This window comes from Schistocerca gregaria, unplaced genomic scaffold (assembly GCF_023897955.1).
Source record: "Schistocerca gregaria isolate iqSchGreg1 unplaced genomic scaffold, iqSchGreg1.2 ptg000066l, whole genome shotgun sequence".
Lineage (NCBI taxonomy): Eukaryota > Metazoa > Arthropoda > Insecta > Orthoptera > Acrididae > Schistocerca > Schistocerca gregaria.
In genome coordinates, this window is record NW_026061707.1 from 5,148,683 (window position 1) to 5,169,018 (window position 20,336).

At 45.9% G+C, this 20,336-nt stretch overlaps 9 non-coding genes across 9 annotated transcripts; all 9 read right to left on the reverse strand.

Annotated features, from left to right (window-relative positions):
* Positions 1–367: 367 nt before the first annotated feature.
* Trnak-cuu (transfer RNA lysine (anticodon CUU)) lies at positions 368–440 on the reverse strand. The gene has a single exon. It is a non-coding gene; the product is annotated as a tRNA-Lys (tRNA).
* Positions 441–7,588: 7,148 nt separating this feature from the next.
* Positions 7,589–7,661, reverse strand: Trnak-cuu (transfer RNA lysine (anticodon CUU)). Its single transcript has one exon. It is a non-coding gene; the product is annotated as a tRNA-Lys (tRNA).
* A 1,434-nt stretch (positions 7,662–9,095) lies between these two features.
* Trnak-cuu (transfer RNA lysine (anticodon CUU)) lies at positions 9,096–9,168 on the reverse strand. Its single transcript has one exon. It is a non-coding gene; the product is annotated as a tRNA-Lys (tRNA).
* A 2,957-nt stretch (positions 9,169–12,125) lies between these two features.
* Positions 12,126–12,198, reverse strand: Trnak-cuu (transfer RNA lysine (anticodon CUU)). The gene has a single exon. It is a non-coding gene; the product is annotated as a tRNA-Lys (tRNA).
* Positions 12,199–13,637: 1,439 nt separating this feature from the next.
* Trnar-ccu (transfer RNA arginine (anticodon CCU)) lies at positions 13,638–13,710 on the reverse strand. The gene has a single exon. It is a non-coding gene; the product is annotated as a tRNA-Arg (tRNA).
* Positions 13,711–15,143: 1,433 nt separating this feature from the next.
* Positions 15,144–15,216, reverse strand: Trnak-cuu (transfer RNA lysine (anticodon CUU)). The gene has a single exon. It is a non-coding gene; the product is annotated as a tRNA-Lys (tRNA).
* Positions 15,217–16,644: 1,428 nt separating this feature from the next.
* On the reverse strand, positions 16,645–16,717 carry Trnak-cuu (transfer RNA lysine (anticodon CUU)). The gene has a single exon. It is a non-coding gene; the product is annotated as a tRNA-Lys (tRNA).
* A 1,445-nt stretch (positions 16,718–18,162) lies between these two features.
* Positions 18,163–18,235, reverse strand: Trnak-cuu (transfer RNA lysine (anticodon CUU)). Its single transcript has one exon. It is a non-coding gene; the product is annotated as a tRNA-Lys (tRNA).
* A 1,444-nt stretch (positions 18,236–19,679) lies between these two features.
* On the reverse strand, positions 19,680–19,752 carry Trnak-cuu (transfer RNA lysine (anticodon CUU)). The gene has a single exon. It is a non-coding gene; the product is annotated as a tRNA-Lys (tRNA).
* Between the last annotated feature and the right edge of the window lie 584 nt (positions 19,753–20,336).

Below are 20,336 nucleotides of genomic sequence, written 5' to 3' on the forward strand. Positions count from 1 at the left end.
CCAGTGCTCTACCACTGAGCTAAAGGGGCGCGTCCTAGCGGTACTTTTGCGTACTTCATCCTTACGGTCGTCTGCATCATCAGACTTCAGCTGACAACACTTCATATTACCGACTAATATTTGCAGCTATGGCGACCCATTACTGCTTGGCTACACATCTGACACGTAACCGATGTCCTCTCCAAACAACAACACTTGCATTTCAGAACATGTCTTTCACACATGTCTACAAAATCACCTTCACCTTCAAATACAGTTTCCTTGCGACTGACAGAGACGTAGGCAAAGTTTAAAGTTGCTATTTCCATTACATCACGTTAATCAGAAAAACGGTAATTTACATCTGCAGCGGAACAAAATTCCGTTCCGCCCAGCGTGGTGCTCGAACCCACGACCCTGAGATTAAGAGTCTCATGCTCTACCGACTGAGCTAGTCGGGTTGCTTCGTTGAATACTTGCCGGGCAGCACGTCACACAGTACTCGTTTGGGTTGGGTGGTCCCATACAGAATCTCTCCATGCTGCCTAATGTTTTCCTAACATCACACTCGTCACGTACTTCACTTTTATTTCATAATCATTTCTGAGAGGTAAAGGAATTGCATGACAACCTGCAGAGCTAGTGGCGTCAAAATTAACACTCATACTTGATGTGACTCAAAAGGCGAACGAGTTACTTTCCGACGTTGTTTTAGATGTGCAAGTGCCAGTGGAAACTCGCGGTGACGGCACTCTGCCGACCATTTCGCTAGTTAACACCGGTCTTGTAGTGTGTGTTTCAAGCTCAAGAGCATTTTCAAGCAGAAAATGGTCAACAGCAACATTCAGACGGTTTCGTACTGCTCAAATGCTACATTAAAACGGTTTGTTTCTTTTTCAGAACTGATAAAACACCAACGTGACAGCATTCGAACCTGTAATCTTCAGATCCGAAGTCCGACGCCTTATCCATTTTTTTTTTTTTTTTTGTTTTTGTGGGCCTCCCATCACCCCTTTTAGCCCATCCTTGCGCTCTCCATAATTCGCCTTCATCGGCGTCGGCTTCTCACGCCATGTACATTACCATAAACTGATGAGACGAAGTTAATCCCTTTATCGTGGAGAAACTAATGTACCCCTTCTTTGGGCTTATTGATAATGTGAAAAAAGAATGAAGTCTTCGGTAGGTAGAAACAGAAGTTATGTTCAGTTTGTTTCCTTCTTCATCGCTGTTTTTTGTTGTCACACTTAAAGCAAATAGTCTTCCTTGACAAAGAAACGTCAGAGGGCATTTCGAAACTGCCTCTTCTCTCTGAAAATGCTTAAAAAACAAACCATATTCGGTGAGAAGCAACTATTTATAATGGCTTCTTGAAAAATAAATTAATAAAGGTTGAACTCAAAGAACGGCAATTCCGGTAAAAACTATTTTTTTTTTTTTTCCACGATTGTAAGTTAGTAGTGGTAAACACTCTCTTACGTTTGTCTTCTGTGTCCGCAGATATTTCTTGTTAATTCTTTTACATCAAGGTCTTGATTAAAAAATTTGCGTATGTTTCTTTATATTTACTAGTCTTCAGTAACATGAGATGCTCAGTTAGCAGATAAATCCAAAAATCCTCTTGGCTTTTCTCTTCCTTCGTGAAGAGGTAATGGACCGTTGCCGCTTTCAGCCAATTGACTGCGTTGCGTTTCGTGTTAGGAAAGGGTACATCATCCGGTGTCAAAAAGTCCGCAGGCGTTATAGCGTTAGGTGACGTTCGAAGGATGAGTGCCAGCTTTCGTCGGACATTCAGCCAGATATCTTTAACCTTGTCGCACACGAAACGATGTTCTTCGTTATCAATTAAACTACACGTTGCACACAAAGGCGAATCCGCTAAGTGGATCGAATGAAGTTTCGAGTTTGTTGCAACTTTCCTATTTACAACAAAGTACCATGTTTCTTTCAGATGAGTAGCTAAGTTACGGTTATGAATATTTGCCCATATCACTTTCCAGTTAGAACATGGATAGTTTTGTTCTATTTTGTTGTTCTTCTTTTCTCCCATCAATTTGCCATATATTTCTTTTACGTTTGTCATGTCTTTTTCCGGAATTCTTGAACGTAGGTAGCTATATTCTATTAAAAACCATCGTAAATGGTAAAGTCCGCTCGCTATGTGCTGCACATTAATGGGTGGAGAGAGGTCATCTGGAGCTATTTCAGATAGCAAGTGCGCGGCGATATAGCTGCCGGATTGTCTCCATTGTTGAAATGTATTGGAGATGTACAGAGCCTGCGACTTTTTAGTAACATTCGTTAAGTTTAAGCCGCCATTATTAGTGGCGAGCGTCAGAGTGTCATACTGGATTTTAAATATGTGGCCACGGCTCACAAAATAGCCTATTGCTGACATAATTTGTTTGGCGATGCCGGCGGGTATTGGCAGTATCTGGGCGACATAATTGACTTTGGAAGTAATAGAGACGTTCGCTAAAGACACTCTCTGAATTTCATTTAATTGTCGAATACTATGTGTCCGTACACTAGCTCGTATGGTAGTTAGTACTTGTCTATAGTTGGCCGCAATAGTTTGACGTATATTTTTTCGGAAATCAATGCCGAGACACTTCAAGGCTGTTAGCTCACGTAACTGACCGTGTGTGCGCATGCCAATGCCACATCCGATATTGAATATGCCGGACTTGGTTTTGTTTAACCTCGCGGCTGACGCTCGTTCGTATTTTTCTATTATGTGCATTGCCGTCTCGACTTCCGCTACATTCATAACGAGAAACCCAACATCGTCCGCATAAGCTTTACATATTATTTTGTTTCCTCGTATTTGCAATCCTTGTAACCGCTGAGTCAAGGTAGCGAGCAAAGGTTCGATGGCCATGGCAAAAAGTGCCATGGACAACGGACAACCTTGCCTGACGGAACATGCGATCTCGACTGGCCGGCTAGGCTGTCCATTTATGATGATTCTGGAGGAGTTATTCGTTACCAAACGTCGTATGAGGTCGACGAATCTCGGCGGAAAACCCATTGCGCCCATCGTTTTCAGGAGGTAGGAGTGGCTGATCCTGTCGAAGGCTTTATCGAAATCTAACGACACGATGGCACATTTTAGCCGACATACTTCTGCTATTGAAATTATGTCGCGGTAGTCGGACAGCGTCTGCTGAATTTTCCTATCTTTGCCCACGCTAGACTGATATGGGCCGGTGACGCTGGCCATTACATTTTTAAGTCTGTGGGCTAAGAGCCGCGAAAAAATTTTATAGTCACTGTTCAACAGAGTGATTGGTCTCAAATTTCCAATTTTCTTGCCAGCCGATTTTTTTGCGATTAACACTATCATACCTTCACGAAAATCTTTCGGTATCTCCTTATTGAGGTTCAGAAGTTCATTACAGATGCATGTAATTCTATGTTTTATATGTTCCCAGAAGACTTGATAAAATTCTGCTGGTATGCCGTCAGCTCCAGGGGATTTATTTTTTGCACTTTGATAGACAGCATAGTGTACATCGTCTTCGGTCGCCTCCGCTATTAGAGCTTCCGCGTACGCGTTACCAACGCGTCCTTGCAGGTGGGTCAGTAAATCGTCCTGTGCTTTTTCGTCTACCTCTTCATGTGAAAACAAGTTGTCGAAATGGGTTAGTATTTCTGCTTTTATGTCGTTGTGCATTGTCAAGGTGGTTCCATTATCAGTTTTAAGCTCCGTCAGTATTTTGCGGAATCCTCGTTTAGTTTCACGAATCACATGATATATCGAAGTGGCTTCTTTTTGCGCCACAGTCTCTGCTCTTGGCCTTATTTGGTATCCTTCAAGCTGTTGTCGCCTTAATGTCAGTATTTTTGCCTGGAATTTTTTAATTCTGCCATGGTTCCCAATAGCTGTAGCACCTTGCAGGTAGAGTTCTCGGAGACAATGAAAGTAAAATTCTATCGTTCTTTTCCGCCAAAAGCTCTTCTCCCGGGAGTAGTTGATGAAACATCTCCGGATCTGAGGTTTGGCGCATTTGAGCCACCAATCCAAGGTCGAGTGGTAAGAGCTGAGTTTGGTCTCGCAGGCTCTCCAAGTGGTGAGAAAGGCTTCTCGACAGGCAGGATCTTTTAAGTGTGAAACATTAAGTTTCCATGGCCCTTTATATCGACAGGTTCCTTGTCGTTCCAAATTTAATGTGCATATATATGCAGCGTGGTCCGAAAAAACGGTTGGCCAAACTTCAGACTGCAGGATGCGGTGTTTCAGATTGGGCGAGACATATATTCGATCCAACCGGCTCGCTGAATGATTAGTGAGGTGGGTAAAGCCGGGTGCCGCGCCGTGCTTTTGCTCCCACGAATCAGTTAAACGGAGCTCGGTGACGATACGTTCCAGGTCCGGCGATTTGTTGTAGTTCGGAGTTTGGTCTTTGGCATGTATGACACTGTTAAAGTCGCCTCCAAGGATGGTATGGGTGCAGTGTACACCAAACAAAGGAACAATTCCCTCCTTAAAAAACTGTGCTCGTTGGCACCGATTGGTAGAACCAGATGGGGCATAGACATTAATAATCCTGGTGTTATAAAGCGTGCCGGCAATGCCTCTGCCGTTAGGCAGTTTTGTTACGTCTGTAATGACGACGCCCTCTTTGAAAATAAATGCGGTACCCAAATCACATCCAATTCCAGGATTGACTATAGCATTATACCCCTGTATGAAGTCAAGTTCGATGTTTGTTACTTCTTGTAAAAACAAAATGTCCACATCAGCTGCACACAGGAAATCTTTTAAATTTTGTAAATTAAATGGGCTACAAATTTTATTGATGTTCAGCGTAGCGATCTTATAGGCCTGCAACGGAACTACGTTAGCCAAGACGGGAGTGTAATTAGGAAAAACTCTGGCAACATATCATTTCGAAAAAACATTAAGAAATCTGACCCGAGAGACATGTGGACACAAGTCAGTAAAACCGTTCAGACTAGAAATATTCATGACTTGGGAAGGGGTCAGTCGGCTTCTCCGTGTCTGGGACAGTATCCGTCGCGGCGATGACATTCAAGACGACGTCATCGCGTGGTGTGGCCATCGTGGTGACTGTAACGGTTCCTGTGGTGTCCATAATTTCGTCCTCCTTTGTAGTGTCGTCGACATCGTCTGCCCACGGATTCGACAGCCCTGTCATCGGTTCGTCATTAAGTGGTGCACTATATTCAGGTGTTTGCTGGTAATTTTTATCTTCGGTTCGGGTAATTGCTACGTCATCGGAGGGCAAACTGGCAGAACCGGAGGTACTATCCAAGGACACAGGGTCTTCGTTAGATGACTGCTGATTGCACTGCAAGTTCTCAGATGCAGATTGACGTATTTTGCCCCCTATTTGCTTCGCCTGTTCACGCAGTTGTGGTGCAGTCTGCTCTGCACCTTGACGCGCGATCCTCCGTTTTTTAGATTTCTTGGGAGATGCGTCTCGTGGTGGACTTTGGACGGTACCTGAAGAAGCCTCAGGTTGCAAAGTAGCACTACTCGAAGTGACTGACGCCAGGTCTGATTTCATTGCACTTGACGGGCTGTGGTCAGTGCCTAAGGCAGCTGCAGGATTCGGAAGAGCACCACTAGAAACGGCTGGTTGCGAGTCCGTTTTCTGTGCACCTGATACGCTTTTGATACCTCCTAAAGAAGCTCCAGGATGCAGAGGAGCACTACCCGAAGCGACTGAGGTCGCGTCCGTATCCATTGCCTCATTGGGCGATTCCACGGCGACAAGGGCAGGAGCAGATAAGTCTTCGCAGGAGGGTTGAGTGTCTACAGATGCTACATCTGAGTCGGTCGGTTGGTCGGTCGCTTGTGGGTCGGTATTCGTAGTAACTTCGGGGGGCGCAGTGGCACTTGCAAAACCGCGCGCTACGGCGACATATGTCACGGGCAACGTTGACATAGCAGGGGGCCTGACGGCATCGCCAGCAGGCAGTTGCGCCACTCGCCTTTGAACACATTCTGCACGAACGTGGCCTGGTAAATTGCAGACAGCACACGTTTTCGGTTGGTCATCATACATCACAACAGCTCTATATCCGCAGACGTTTATAAACGACGGAATGTGCTTCTGCAATTCGACTTTTAATTGGCGCACACCATTCAAAACAGGGAATTTGTGTGCAGCAGACCACCGTTCGGCAATATTACTCAAAACTTTCCCGTATGGAGCAATAACAGCATTTATCTGGTCACTTGTAATTTCAAAGGGAAGTTCAAAGACTCGCACGGTCCGAATACCTAGACCAGCATGGGCAACGGTAACCTCCCCAACATTTCCGTCAGCATGTTTAAATTTCAGAATGCCACCACAAGATCGAACTATCCTTTCACACAATTCTGGACTGGCAAGTTTCACGAAAACCACACTGTTCATAATCGAGAAATGTATGCCGATAATATCATCAAGTCCTATTTTAACATCATCCTCTAACCACTGTTCAACATCAAATGACCTCGGTCGGACAAAGTTGCGATCAAACGTAAATTTCAAAGTATCTTTTCGTTGCGGTTGCGACATCTCTTAATTCTTTTTCATGTCTACACAAATACTATAGACAGCGACGCGTTGCAGCAAGAGCAGAGACTTACCACGCGGAGCTAACGCAGCACAGCACACAGCACGGCACGTCCGACCTCCAGCGCAGCCGCTGGCTGACTGTTCCATTAGGCCACACAGTCACTGACGACCAAGTGCAACTTGTATATGACTCATCTCGAAACGCTCACACCCCTGATAATTTGTGTTTTCGTTCTACACAGCCGCTGCCCTTGCTCTTTCCCACCCATTCGTTACGTTCTACCTCTTACGTGACCGACCAAATATAGACTGGGAAACAAGACCACACACTTTGTGCATACGGAATCGAAGGCAGGGCGTGCCTCGCCGCATTTGCCACGATGGCCATTTGCTACTTCTGCAGAAGCGGCGCCGGCGACAACGACGACGACGACGACGACGACCGCGAGAGGCTCTGACATATGTGAGAAATACATCTATAAAATGTAATTCAGACTGCCTCGTCCCACCTTATGCTGTACCGCTTTGGCAAAGGCTTTATCTGCGCCATTCGCCTTAATCACATCTGAGAGTAATTCTTAATAAAAGGCATGTCGCTAATTGTTCGTCATCACAGATACTGTTTGCTATACGGCCACGACGCGCAACTGATTTCCAAAATTCGACTTCTTCCTTTGAGGATGGAACTCACGACCCTTGATTTACTAGTCCAGTGCTCTACCACTGAGCTAAAGGGGCGCGTCCTAGCGATACTTTTGCGAACTTCATCCTTACGGCCGTCTGGATCATCAGACTTCAGCTGACAACACTTCATATTACCGACTATTATTTACAGCTATGGCGACCCATTACTGCTTGGCTACACATCTGACACGTAACCGATGTCCTCTCCAAACAACAACACTTGCATTTCAGAACATGTCTTTCACACATGTCTACAAAATCACCTTCACCTTCAAATACAGTTTCCTTGCGACTGACAGAGACGTAGGCAAAGTTTAAAGTTGCTATTTCCATTACATCACGTTAATCAGAAAAACGGTAATTTACATCTGCAGCGGCACAAAATTCCGTTCCGCCCAGCGTGGGGCTCGAACCCACGACCCTGAGATTAAGAGTCTCATGCTCTACCGACTGAGCTAGCCGGGCTGCTTGGGTGAATACTTGCCGGGCAGCACGTCACACAGTACTCGTTTGGGTTGGGTGGTCCCATACAGAATCTCTCCATGCTGCCTAATGTTTTCCTAACGTCACACTCGTCACGTACTTCACTTTTATTTCATAATCATTTCTGAGAGGTAAAGGAATTGCATGACAACCTCCAGAGCTAGTGGCGTCAAAATTAACACTCATACTTGATGTGACTCAAAAGGCGAACGAGTTACTTTCCGACGTTGTTTTAGATGTGCAAGTGCTAGTGGAAACTCGCGGTGACGGCACTCTGCCGACCATTTCGCTAGTTAACACCGGTCTTGTAGTGTGTGTTTCAAGCTCAAGAGCATCTCCAAGCAGAAAATGGTCAACAGCAACATTCAGACGGTTTCGTACTGCTCAAATGCTACATTAAAACGGTATGTTTCTTATTCAGAAATGATAAAACATGAGCGTGACAGCATTCCTACCTGTAATCTTCAGATCCGAAGTCCGACGCCTTATCCATTAGGCCACACAGTCACTGACGACCAAGTGCAACTTGTATATGACTCATCTCGAAACGCTCACACCCCTGATAATTTGTGTTTTCGTTCTACTCAGCCGCTGCCCTTGCTCTTTCCCACCCATTCGTTACATTCAACCTCTTACGTGACCGACCAAATATAGACTGGGAAACAAGACCACACACTTTGTGCATACGGAATCGAAGGCAGGGCGTGCCTCGCCGCATTTGCCACGATGGCCATTTGCTACTTCTGCAGAAGCGGCGGCGGCGACGACGACGACGACGACGACCGCGAGAGGCTCTGACATATGTGAGAAATACATCTATAAAATGTAATTCAGACTGCCTCGTCCCACCTTATGCTGTACCGCTTTGGCAAAGGCTTTATCTGCGCCATTCGCCTTAATCACATCTGAGAGTAATTCTTAATAAAAGGCATGTCGCTAATTGTTCGTCATCACAGATACTGTTTGCTATACGGCCACGACGCGCAACTGATTTCCAAAATTCGACTTCTTCCTTTGAGGATGGAACTCACGACCCTTGATTTACTAGTCCAGTGCTCTACCACTGAGCTAAAGGGGCGCGTCCTAGCGGTACTTTTGCGTACTTCGTCCTTACGGTCGTCTGGATCATCAGACTTCAACTGACAACACTTCATATTACTGACTAATATTTGCAGCTATGGCGACCCATTACTGCTTGGCTACACATCTGACACGTAACCGATGTCCTCTCCAAACAACAACACTTGCATTTCAGAACATGTCTTTCACACATGTCTACAAAATCACCTTCACCTTCAAATACAGTTTCTTAGCGACTGACAGAGACGTAGGCAAAGTTTAAAGTTGCTATTTCCATTACACCACGTTAATCAGAAAAACGGTAATTTACATCCGCAGCGGAACAAAATTCCGTTCCGCCCAGCGTGGGGCTCGAATCCACAACCCTGAGATTAAGAGTCTCATGCTCTACCGACTGAGCTAGCCGGGCTGCTTGGGTGAATACTTGCCGGGCAGCACGTCACACAGTACTCGTTTGGGTTGGGTGGTCCCATACAGAATGTCTCCACGCTGCCTAATGTTTTCCTAACGTCACACTCGTCACGTACTTCACTTTTATTTCATATTCATTTCTGAGAGGTAAAGGAATTGCATGACAACCTGCAGAGCTAGTGGCGTCAAAATTAACACTTATACTTGATGTGACTCAAAAGGCGAACGAGTTACTTTCCGACGTTGTTTTAGATGTGCAAGTGCCAGTGTAAACTCGCGGTGACGGCACTCTGCCGACCATTTCGCTAGTTAACACCGGTCTTGTAGTGTGTGTTTCAAGCTCAAGAGCATCTCCAAGCAGAAAATGGTCAACAGCAACATTCAGACGGTTTCGTACTGCTCAAATGCTACATTAAAACGGTATGTTTCTTATTCAGAAATGATAAAACACGAGCGTGACAGCATTCGAACCTGTAATCTTCAGATCCGAAGTCCGACGCCTTATCCATTAGGCCACACAGTCACTGACGACCAAGTGCAACTTGTATATGACTCATCTCGAAACGCTCACACCCCTGATAATTTGTGTTTTCGTTCTACTCAGCCGCTGCCCTTGCTCTTTCCCACCCATTCGTTACATTCAACCTCTTACGTGACCGACCAAATATAGACTGGGAAAAAAGACCACACACTTTGTGCATACGGAATCGAAGGCAGGGCGTGCCTCGCCGCATTTGCCACGATGGCCATTTGCTACTTCTGCAGAAGCGGCGGCGGCGACGACGACGACGACGACGACGACGACGACCGCGAGAGGCTCTGACATATGTGAGAAATACATCTATAAAATGTAATTCAGACTGCCTCGTCCCACCTTATGCTGTACCGCTTTGGCAAAGGCTTTATCTGCGCCATTCGCCTTAATCACATCTGAGAGAAATTCTTAATAAAAGGCATGTCGCTAATTGTTCGTCATCACAGATACTGTTTGCTATACGGCCACGACGCGCAACTGATTTCCAAAATTCGACTTCTTCCTTTGAGGATGGAAGTCACGACCCTTGGTTTACTAGTCCAGTGCTCTACCACTGAGCTAAAGGGGCGCGTCCTAGCGGTACTTTTGCGTACTTCATCCTTACGGTCGTCTGGATCATCAGACTTCAGCTGACAACACTTCATATTACCGACTAATATTTGCAGGTATGGCGACCCATTACTGCTTGGCTACACATCTGACACTTAACCGATGTCCTCTCCAAACAACAACACTTGCATTTCAGAACATGTCTTTCACACATGTCTACAAAATCACCTTCACCTTCAAATACAGTTTCCTTGCGACTGACAGAGACGTAGGCAAAGTTTAAAGTTGCTATTTCCATTACATCACGTTAATCAGAAAAACGGTAATTTACATCTGCAGCGGAACAAAATTCCGTTCCGCCCAGCGTGGGGCTCGAACCCACGACCCTGAGATTAAGAGTCTCATGCTCTACCGACGGAGCTCTCCAATACTTCGTTCAATACTTGCCGGGCAGCACGTCACACAGTACTCGTTTGGGTTGGGTGGTCCCATACAGAATCTCTCCATGCTGCCTAATGTTTTCCTAACGTCACACTCGTCACGTACTTCACTTTTATTTCATAATCATTTCTGAGAGGTAAAGGAATTGCATGACAACCTGCAGAGCTAGTGGCGTCAAAATTAACACTCATACTTGATGTGACTGAAAAGGCGAACGAGTTACTTTCCGACGTTGTTTTAGATGTGCAAGTGCCAGTGGAAACTCGCGGTGACGGCACTCTGCCGACCATTTCGCTAGTTAACACCGGTCTTGTAGTGTGTGTTTCAAGCTCAAGAGCATTTTCAAGCAGAAAATGGTCAACAGCAACATTCAGACGGTTTCGTACTGCTCAAATGCTACATTAAAATGGTTTGTTTCTTTTTCAGAACTGATTAAACACGAACGTGACAGCATTCGAACATGTAATCTTCAGATCCGAAGTCAGACGCCTTATCCATTAGGCCACACAGTCACTGACGACCAAGTGCAACTTGTATATGACTCATCTCGAAACGCTCACACCCCTGATAATTTGTGTTTTCGTTCTACACAGCCGCTGCCCTTGCTCTTTCCCACCCATTCGTTACATTCTACCTCTTACGTGACCGACCAAATATAGACTGGGAAACAAGACCACACACTTTGTGCATACGGAATCGAAGGCAGGGCGTGCCTCGCCGCATTTGCCACGATGGCCATTTGCTACTTCTGCGGAAGCGGCGGCGGCGGCGACGACGACGACGACGACGACGACGACCGCGAGTGGCTCTGACATATGTGAGAAATACATCTATAAAATGTAATTCAGACCGCCTCGTCCCACCTTATGCTGTACCGCTTTGGCAAAGGCTTTATCTGCGCCATTCGCCTTAATCACATCTGAGAGTAATTCTTAATAAAAGGCATGTCGCTAATTGTTCGTCATCACAGATACTGTTTGCTATACGGCCACGACGCGCAACTGATTTCCAAAATTCGACTTCTTCCTTTGAGGATGGAACTTACGACCCTTGATTTACTAGTCCAGTGCTCTACCACTGAGCTAAAGGGGCGCGTCCTAGCGTTACTTTTGCGTACTTCGTCCTTACGGTCGTCTGGATCATCAGACTTCAGCTGACAACACTTCATATTACTGACTAATATTTGCAGCTATGGCGACCCATTACTGCTTGGCTACACATCTGACACGTAACCGATGTCCTCTCCAAACAACAACACTTGCATTTCAGAACATGTCTTTCACACATGTCTACAAAATCACCTTCACCTTCAAATACAGTTTCTTTGCGACTGACAGAGACGTAGGCAAAGTTTAAAGTTGCTATTTCCATTACACCACGTTAATCAGAAGAACGGTAATTTACATCTGCAGCGGAACAAAATTCCGTTCCGCCAGGCGTGGGGCTCGAACCAACGACCCTGAGATTAAGAGTCTCATGCTGTACCGACTGAGCAAGCCGGGCTGCTTGGTTGGATACGTGCCGGGCAGCACGTCAGACAGTACTCGTTTGGGTTGGGTGGTCCCATACAGAATCTCTCCATGCTGCCTAATGTTTTCCTAACGTCACACTCGTCACGTACTTCACTTTTATTTCATAATCATTTCTGAGAGGTAAAGGAATTGCATGACAACCTGCAGAGCTAGTTTCGTCAAAATTAACACTTATACTTGATGTGACTCAAAAGGCGAACGAGTTACTTTCCGACGTTGTTTTAGATGTGCAAGTGCCAGTGTAAACTCGCGGTGACGGCACTCTGCCGACCATTTCGCTAGTTAACACCGGTCTTGTAGTGTGTGTTTCCAGCTCAAGAGCATCTCCAAGCAGAAAATGGTCAACAGCAACATTCAGACGGTTTCGTACTGCTCAAATGCAACATTAAAACGGTATGTTTCTTATTCAGAAATGATAAAACACGAGCGTGACAGCATTCGAACCTGTAATCTTCAGATCCGAAGTCCGACGCCTTATCCATTAGGCCACACAGTCACTGACGACCAAGTGGATCTTGTATATGACTCATCTCGAAACGCTCACACCCCTGATAATTTGTGTTTTCGTTCTACTCAGCCGCTGCCCTTGCTCTTTCCCACCCATTCGTTACATTCAACCTCTTACGTGACCGACCAAATATAGACTGGGAAACAAGACCACACACTTTGTGCATACGGAATCGAAGGCAGGGCGTGCCTCGCCGCATTTGCCACGATGGCCATTTGCTACTTCTGCAGAAGCGGCGGCGGCGACGACGACGACGACGACGACGACGACGACCGCGAGAGGCTCTGACATATGTGAGAAATACATCTATAAAATGTAATTCAGACTGCCTCGTCCCACCTTATGCTGTACCGCTTTGGCAAAGGCTTTATCTGCGCCATTCGCCTTAATCACATCTGAGAGTAATCCTTAATAAAAGGCATGTCGCTAATTGTTCGTCATCACAGATACTGTTTGCTATACGGCCACGACGCGCAACTGATTTCCAAAATTCGACTTCTTCCTTTGAGGATGGAACTCACGACCCTTGATTTACTAGTCCAATGCTCTACCACTGAGCTAAAGGGGCGCGTCCTAGCGTTACTTTTGCGTACTTCGTCCTTACGGTCGTCTGGATCATCAGACTTCAGCTGACAACACTTCATATTACCGACTATTATTTACAGCTATGGCGACCCATTACTGCTTGGCTACACATCTGACACGTAACCGATGTCCTCTCCGAACAACAACACTTGCATTTCAGAACATGTCTTTCACACATGTCTACAAAATCACCTTCACCTTCAAATACAGTTTCCTTGCGACAGAGACGTAGGCAAAGTTTAAAGTTTCTATTTCCATTACATCACGTTAATCAGAAAAACGGTAATTTACATCTGCAGCGGAACAAAATTCCGTTCCGCCCAGCGTGGGGCTCGAACCCACGACCCTGAGATTAGGAGTCTCATGCTCTACCGACTGAGCTAGCCGGGCTGCTTCGGTGAATACTTGCCGGGCAGCACGTCACAAAGTACTCGTATGGGTTGGGTGGTCCCATACAGAATCTCTCCATGCTGCCTAAAGTTTTCCTAACGTCACACTCGTCACGTACTTCACTTTTATTTCATAATCATTTCTGAGAGGTAAAGGAATTGCATGACAACCTGCATAGCTAGTGGCGTCAAAATTAACACTCATACTTGATGTGACTCAAAAGGCGAACGAGTTACTTTCCGACGTTGTTTTAGATGTGCAAGTGCTAGTGGAAACTCGCGGTGACGGCACTCTGCCGACCATTTCGCTAGTTAACACCGGTCTTGTAGTGTGTGTTTCAAGCTCAAGAGCATCTCCAAGCAGAAAATGGTCAACAGCAACATTCAGACGGTTTCGTACTGCTCAAATGCTACATTAAAACGGTATGTTTCTTATTCAGAAATGATAAAACACGAGCGTGACAGCATTCGAACCTGTAATCTTCAGATCCGAAGTCCGACGCCTTATCCATTAGGCCACACAGTCACTGACGACCAAGTGCAACTTGTATATGACTCATCTCGAAACGCTCACACCCCTGATAATTTGTGTTTTCGTTCTACTCAGCCGCTGCCCTTGCTCTTTCCCACCCATTCGTTACATTCAACCTCTTACGTGACCGACCAAATATAGACTGGGAAACAAGACCACACACTTTGTGCATACGGAATCGAAGGCAGGGCGTGCCTCGCCGCATTTGCCACGATGGCCATTTGCTACTTCTGCAGAAGCGGCGGCGGCGACGACGACGACGACGACGACGACCGCGAGAGGCTCTGACATATGTGAGAAATACATCTATAAAATGTAATTCAGACTGCCTCGTCCCACCTTATGCTGTACCGCTTTGGCAAAGGCTTTATCTGCGCCATTCGCCTTAATCACATCTGAGAGTAATTCTTAATAAAAGGCATGTCGCTAATTGTTCGTCATCACAGATACTGTTTGCTATACGGCCACGACGCGCAACTGATTTCCAAAATTCGACTTCTTCCTTTGAGGATGGTACTCACCACCCTTGGTTTACTAGTCCAGTGCTCTACCACTGAGCTAAAGGGGCGCGTCCTAGCGGTACTTTTGCGTACTTCGTCCTTACGGTCGTCTGGATCATCAGACTTCAGCTGACAACACTTCATATTACCGACTAATATTTGCAGCTATGGCGACCCATTACTGCTTGGCTTCACATCTGACACGTAACCGATGTCCTCTCCGAACAACAACACTTGCATTTCAGAACATGTCTTTCACACATGTCTACAAAATCACCTTCACCTTCAAATACAGTTTCCTTGCGACAGAGACGTAGGCAAAGTTTAAAGTTGCTATTTCCATTACATCACGTTAATCAGAAAAACGGTAATTTACATCTGCAGCGGAACAAAATTCCGTTCCGCCCAACGTGGGGCTCGAACCCACGACCCTGAGATTAAGAGTCTCATGCTCTACCGACTTAGCTAGCCGGGCTGCTTGGGTGAATACTTGCCGGGCAGCACGTCACAAAGTACTCGTTTGGGTTGGGTGGTCCCATACAGAATCTCTCCATGCTGCCTAAAGTTTTCCTAACGTCACACTCGTCACGTACTTCACTTTTATTTCATAATCATTTCTGAGAGGTAAAGGAATTGCATGACAACCTGCATAGCTAGTGGCGTCAAAATTAACACTCATACTTGATGTGACTCAAAAGGCGAACGAGTTACTTTCCGACGTTGTTTTAGATGTGCAAGTGCCAGTGGAAACTCGCGGTGACGCCACTCTGCCGACCATTTCGCTAGTTAACACCGGTCTTGTAGTGTGTGTTTCAAGCTCAAGAGCATCTCCAAGCAGAAAATGGTCAACAGCAACATTCAGACGGTTTCGTACTGCTCAAATGCTACATTAAAACGGTATGTTTCTTATTCAGAAATGATAAAACACGAGCCTGACAGCATTCGAACCTGTAATCTTCAGATCCGAAGTCCGACGCCTTATCCATTAGGCCACACAGTCACTGACGACCAAATGCAACTTGTATATGACTCATCTCGCAACGCTCACACCCCTGATAATTTGTGTTTTCGTTCTACACAGCCGCTGCCCTTGCTCTTTCCCACCCATTCGTTACATTCAACCTCTTACGTGACCGACCAAATATAGACTGGGAAACAAGACCACACACTTTGTGCATACGGAATCGAAGGCAGGGCGTGCCTCGCCGCATTTGCCACGATGGCCATTTGCTACTTCTGCAGAAGCGGCGGCGGCGACGACGACGACGACCGCGAGAGGCTCTGACAGATGTGAGAAATATATCTATAAAATGTAATTCAGACTGCCTCGTCCCACCTTATGCTGTACCGCTTTGGCAAAGGCTTTATCTGCGCCATTCGCCTTAATCACATCTGAGAGTAATTCTTAACAAAAGGCATGTCGCTAATTGTTCGTCATCACAGATACTGTTTACTATACGGCCACGACGCGCAACTGATTTCCAAAAGTCGACTTCTTCCTTTGAGGATGGAACTCACGATCCTTGGTTAAATAGTCCACTGCTCTACCACTGAGCTAAAGAGGCGCGGCCTAGCGGTACTTTTGAGTACTTCGTCCTTACGGTCGTCTGGATCATCAGACTTCAGCTGACAACACTTCATAATACCGACTAATATTTGCAGCTTCGGCGACCCATTACTGCTTGGCTACACATCTGACACTTAACCGATGTCCTCTCCAAACAACAACACTTGCATTTCAGAACATGTCTTTCACACATGTCTACAAAATCACCTTCACCTTCAAATACAGTTTCCTTGCGACTGACAGAGACGTAGGCAAAGTTTAAAGTTGCTATTTCCATTACATCACGTTAATCAGAAAAACAGTAATTTACATCTGCAGCGGAACAAAATTCCGTTCCGCCCAGCGTGGGGCTCGAACCCACGACCCTGAGATTAAGAGTCTCATGCTCTACCGACTGAGCTAGCCGGGCTGCTTTGGTGAATACTTGCCGGGCAGCACGTCACACAGTACTCGTTTGGGTTGGGTGGTCCCATACAGAATCTCTCCATGCTGCCTAATGTTTTCCTAACGTCACACTCGTCACGTACTTCACTTTTATTTCATAATCATTTCTGAGAGGTAAAGGAATTGCATGACAACCTGCAGAGCTAGTGGCGTCAAAATTAACACTCATACTTGATGTGACTCAAAAGGCGAACGAGTTACTTTCCGACGTTGTTTTAGATGTGCAACTGCTAGTGGAAACTCGCGGTGACGCCACTCTGCCGACCATTTCGCTAGTTAACACCGGTCTTGTAGTGTGTGTTTCAAGCTCAAGAGCATCTCCAAGCAGAAAATGGTCAACAGCAACATTCAGACGGTTTCGTACTGCTCAAATGCTACATTAAAACGGTATGTTTCTTATTCAGAAATGATAAAACACGAGCGTGACAGCATTCGAACCTGTAATCTTCAGATCCGAAGTCCGACGCCTTATCCATTAGGCCACACAGTCACTGACGACCAATTGCAACTTTTATATGACTTATCTCGAAACGCTCACACCCCTGATAATTTGTGTTTTCGTTCTACACAGCCGCTGCCCTTGCTCTTTCCCACCCATTCGTTACATTCAACCTCTTACGTGACCGACCAAATATAGACTGGGAAACAAGACCACACACTTTGTGCATACGGAATCGAAGGCAGGGCGTGCCTCCCGCATTTGCCACGATGGCCATTTGCTACTTCTGCAGAAGCGGCGGCGGCGGCGGCGACGACGACGACGACGACGACGACGACCGCGAGAGGCTCTGACATATGTGAGAAATACACCTATAAAATGTAATTCAGACTGCCGCGTCCCACCTTATGCTGTACCGCTTTGGCAAAGGCTTTATCTGCTCCATTCGCCTTAATCACATCTGAGAGTAATTCTTAATAAAAGGCATGTCGGTAATTGTTCGTCATCACAGATACTGTTTGCTATACGGCCACGACGCGCAACTGATTTCCAAAATTCGACTTCTTCCTTTGAGGATGGAACTCACGACCCTTGGTTTACTAGTCCAGTGCTCTACCACTGAGCTAAAGGGGCGCGTCCTAGCGTTACTTTTGCGTACTTCGTCCTTACGGTCGTCTGGATCATCAGACTTCAGCTGACAACACTTCATATTATTGACTAATATTTGCAGCTATGGCGACCCATTACTGCTTGGCTACACATCTGACACGTAACCGATGTTCTCTCCAAACAACAACACTTGCATTTCAGAACATGTCTTTCACACATGTCTACAAAATCACCTTCACCTTCAAATACAGTTTCCTTGCGACTGACAGAGACGTAGGCAAAGTTTAAAGTTGCTATTTCCATTACATCACGTTAATCAGAAAAACGGTAATTTACATCTGCAGCGGAACAAAATTCCGTTCCGCCCAGCGTGAGGCTCGAACCCACGACCCTGAGATTAAGAGTCTCATGCTTTAACGACTGAGCAAGCCGGGCTGCTTGGGTGAATACTTGCCGGGCAGCACGTCACACAGTAATCGTTTGGGTTGGGTGGTCCCATACAGAATCTCTCCATGCTGCCTAATGTTTTCCTAACGTCACACTCGTCACGTACTTCACTTTTATTTCATAATCATTTCTGAGAGGTAAAGGAATTGCATGACAACCTGCAGAGCTAGTGGCGTCAAAAGTAACACTTATACTTGATGTGACTCAAAAGGCGAACGAGTTACTTTCCGACGTTGTTTTAGATGTGCAAGTGCTAGTGGAAACTCGCGGTGACGGCACTCTGCCGACCATTTCGCTAGTTAACACCGGTCTTGTAGTGTGTGTTTCAAGCTCAAGAGCATCTCCAAGCAGAAAATGGTCAACAGCAACATTCAGACGGTTTCGTACTGCTCAAATGCTACATTAAAACGGTATGTTTCTTTTTCAGAACTGATAAAACACGAGCGTGACAGCATTCGAACCTGTAATCTTCAGATCCGAAGTCCGACGCCTTATCCATTAGGCCACACAGTCACTGACGACCAATTGCAACTTGTATATGACTTATCTCGAAACGCTCACACCCCTGATAATTTGTGTTTTCGTTCTACACAGCCGCTGCCCTTGCTCTTTCCCACCCATTCGTTACATTCAACCTCTTACGTGACCGACCAAATATAGACTGGGAAACAAGACCACACACTTTGTGCATACGGAATCGAAGGCAGGGCGTGCCTCGCCGCATTTGCCACGATGGCCATTTGCATACTTCTGCAGAAGCGGCGGCGGCGACGACGACGACGACGACGAAGACGACGACCGCGAGAGGCTCTGACATATGTGAGAAATACATCTATAAAATGTAATTCAGACTGCCTCGTCCCACCTTATGCTGTACCGCTTTGGCAAAGGCTTTATCTGCGCCATTCGCCTTAATCACATCTGAGAGTAATTCTTAATAAAAGGCATGTCGCTAATTGTTCGTCATCACAGATACTGTTTGCTATACGGCCACGACGCGCAACTGATTTCCAAAATTCGACTTCTTCCTTTGAGGATGGAACTCACGATCCTTGGTTAAATAGTCCACTGCTCTACCACTGAGCTAAAGAGGCGCGTCCTAGCGGTACTTTTGAGTACTTCGTCCTTACGGTCGTCTGGATCATCAGACTTCAGCTGACAACACTTCATAATACCGACTAATATTTGCAGCTATGGCGACCCATTACTGCTTGGCTACACATCTGACATGTAACCGATGTCCTCTCCAAACAACAACACTTGCATTTCAGAACATGTCTTTCACACATGTCTACAAAATCACCTTCACCTTCAAATACAGTTTCCTTGCGACAGACAGAGACGTAGGCAAAAATTAAAGTTGCTATTTCCATTACATCACGTAAATCAGAAAAACAGTAATTTACATCTGCAGCGGAACAAAATTCCGTTCCGCCCAGCGTGGGGCTCGAACCCACGACCCTGAGATTAAGAGTCTCATGCTCTACCAACTGAGCTAGCCGGGCTGCTTGGGTGAATACTTGCCGGGCAGCACGTCACACAGTACTCGTTTCGGTTGGGTGGTCCCATACAGAATCTCTCCATGCTGCCTAATGTTTTCCTAACGTCACACTCGTCACGTACTTCACTTTTATTTCATAATCATTTCTGAGAGGTAAAGGAATTGCATGACAACCTGCAGAGCTAGTGGCGTCAAAATTAACACTCATACTTGATGTGACTCAAAAGGCGAACGAGTTACTTTCCGACGTTGTTTTAGATGTGCAAGTGCTAGTGGAAACTCGCGGTGACGGCACTCTGCCGACCATTTCGCTAGTTAACACCGGTCTTGTAGTGTGTGTTTCAAGCTCAAGAGCATCTCCAAGCAGAAAATGGTCAACAGCAACATTCAGACGGTTTCGTACTGCTCAAATGCTACATTAAAACGGTATGTTTCTTATTCAGAATTGATAAAATACGAGTGTGACAGCACTCGAACCTGTAATTTTCAGATCCGAAGTCCGACGCCTTATCCATTAGGCCACACAGTCACTGACGACCAATTGCAACTTTTATATGACTTATCTCGAAACCCTCACACCCCTGATAA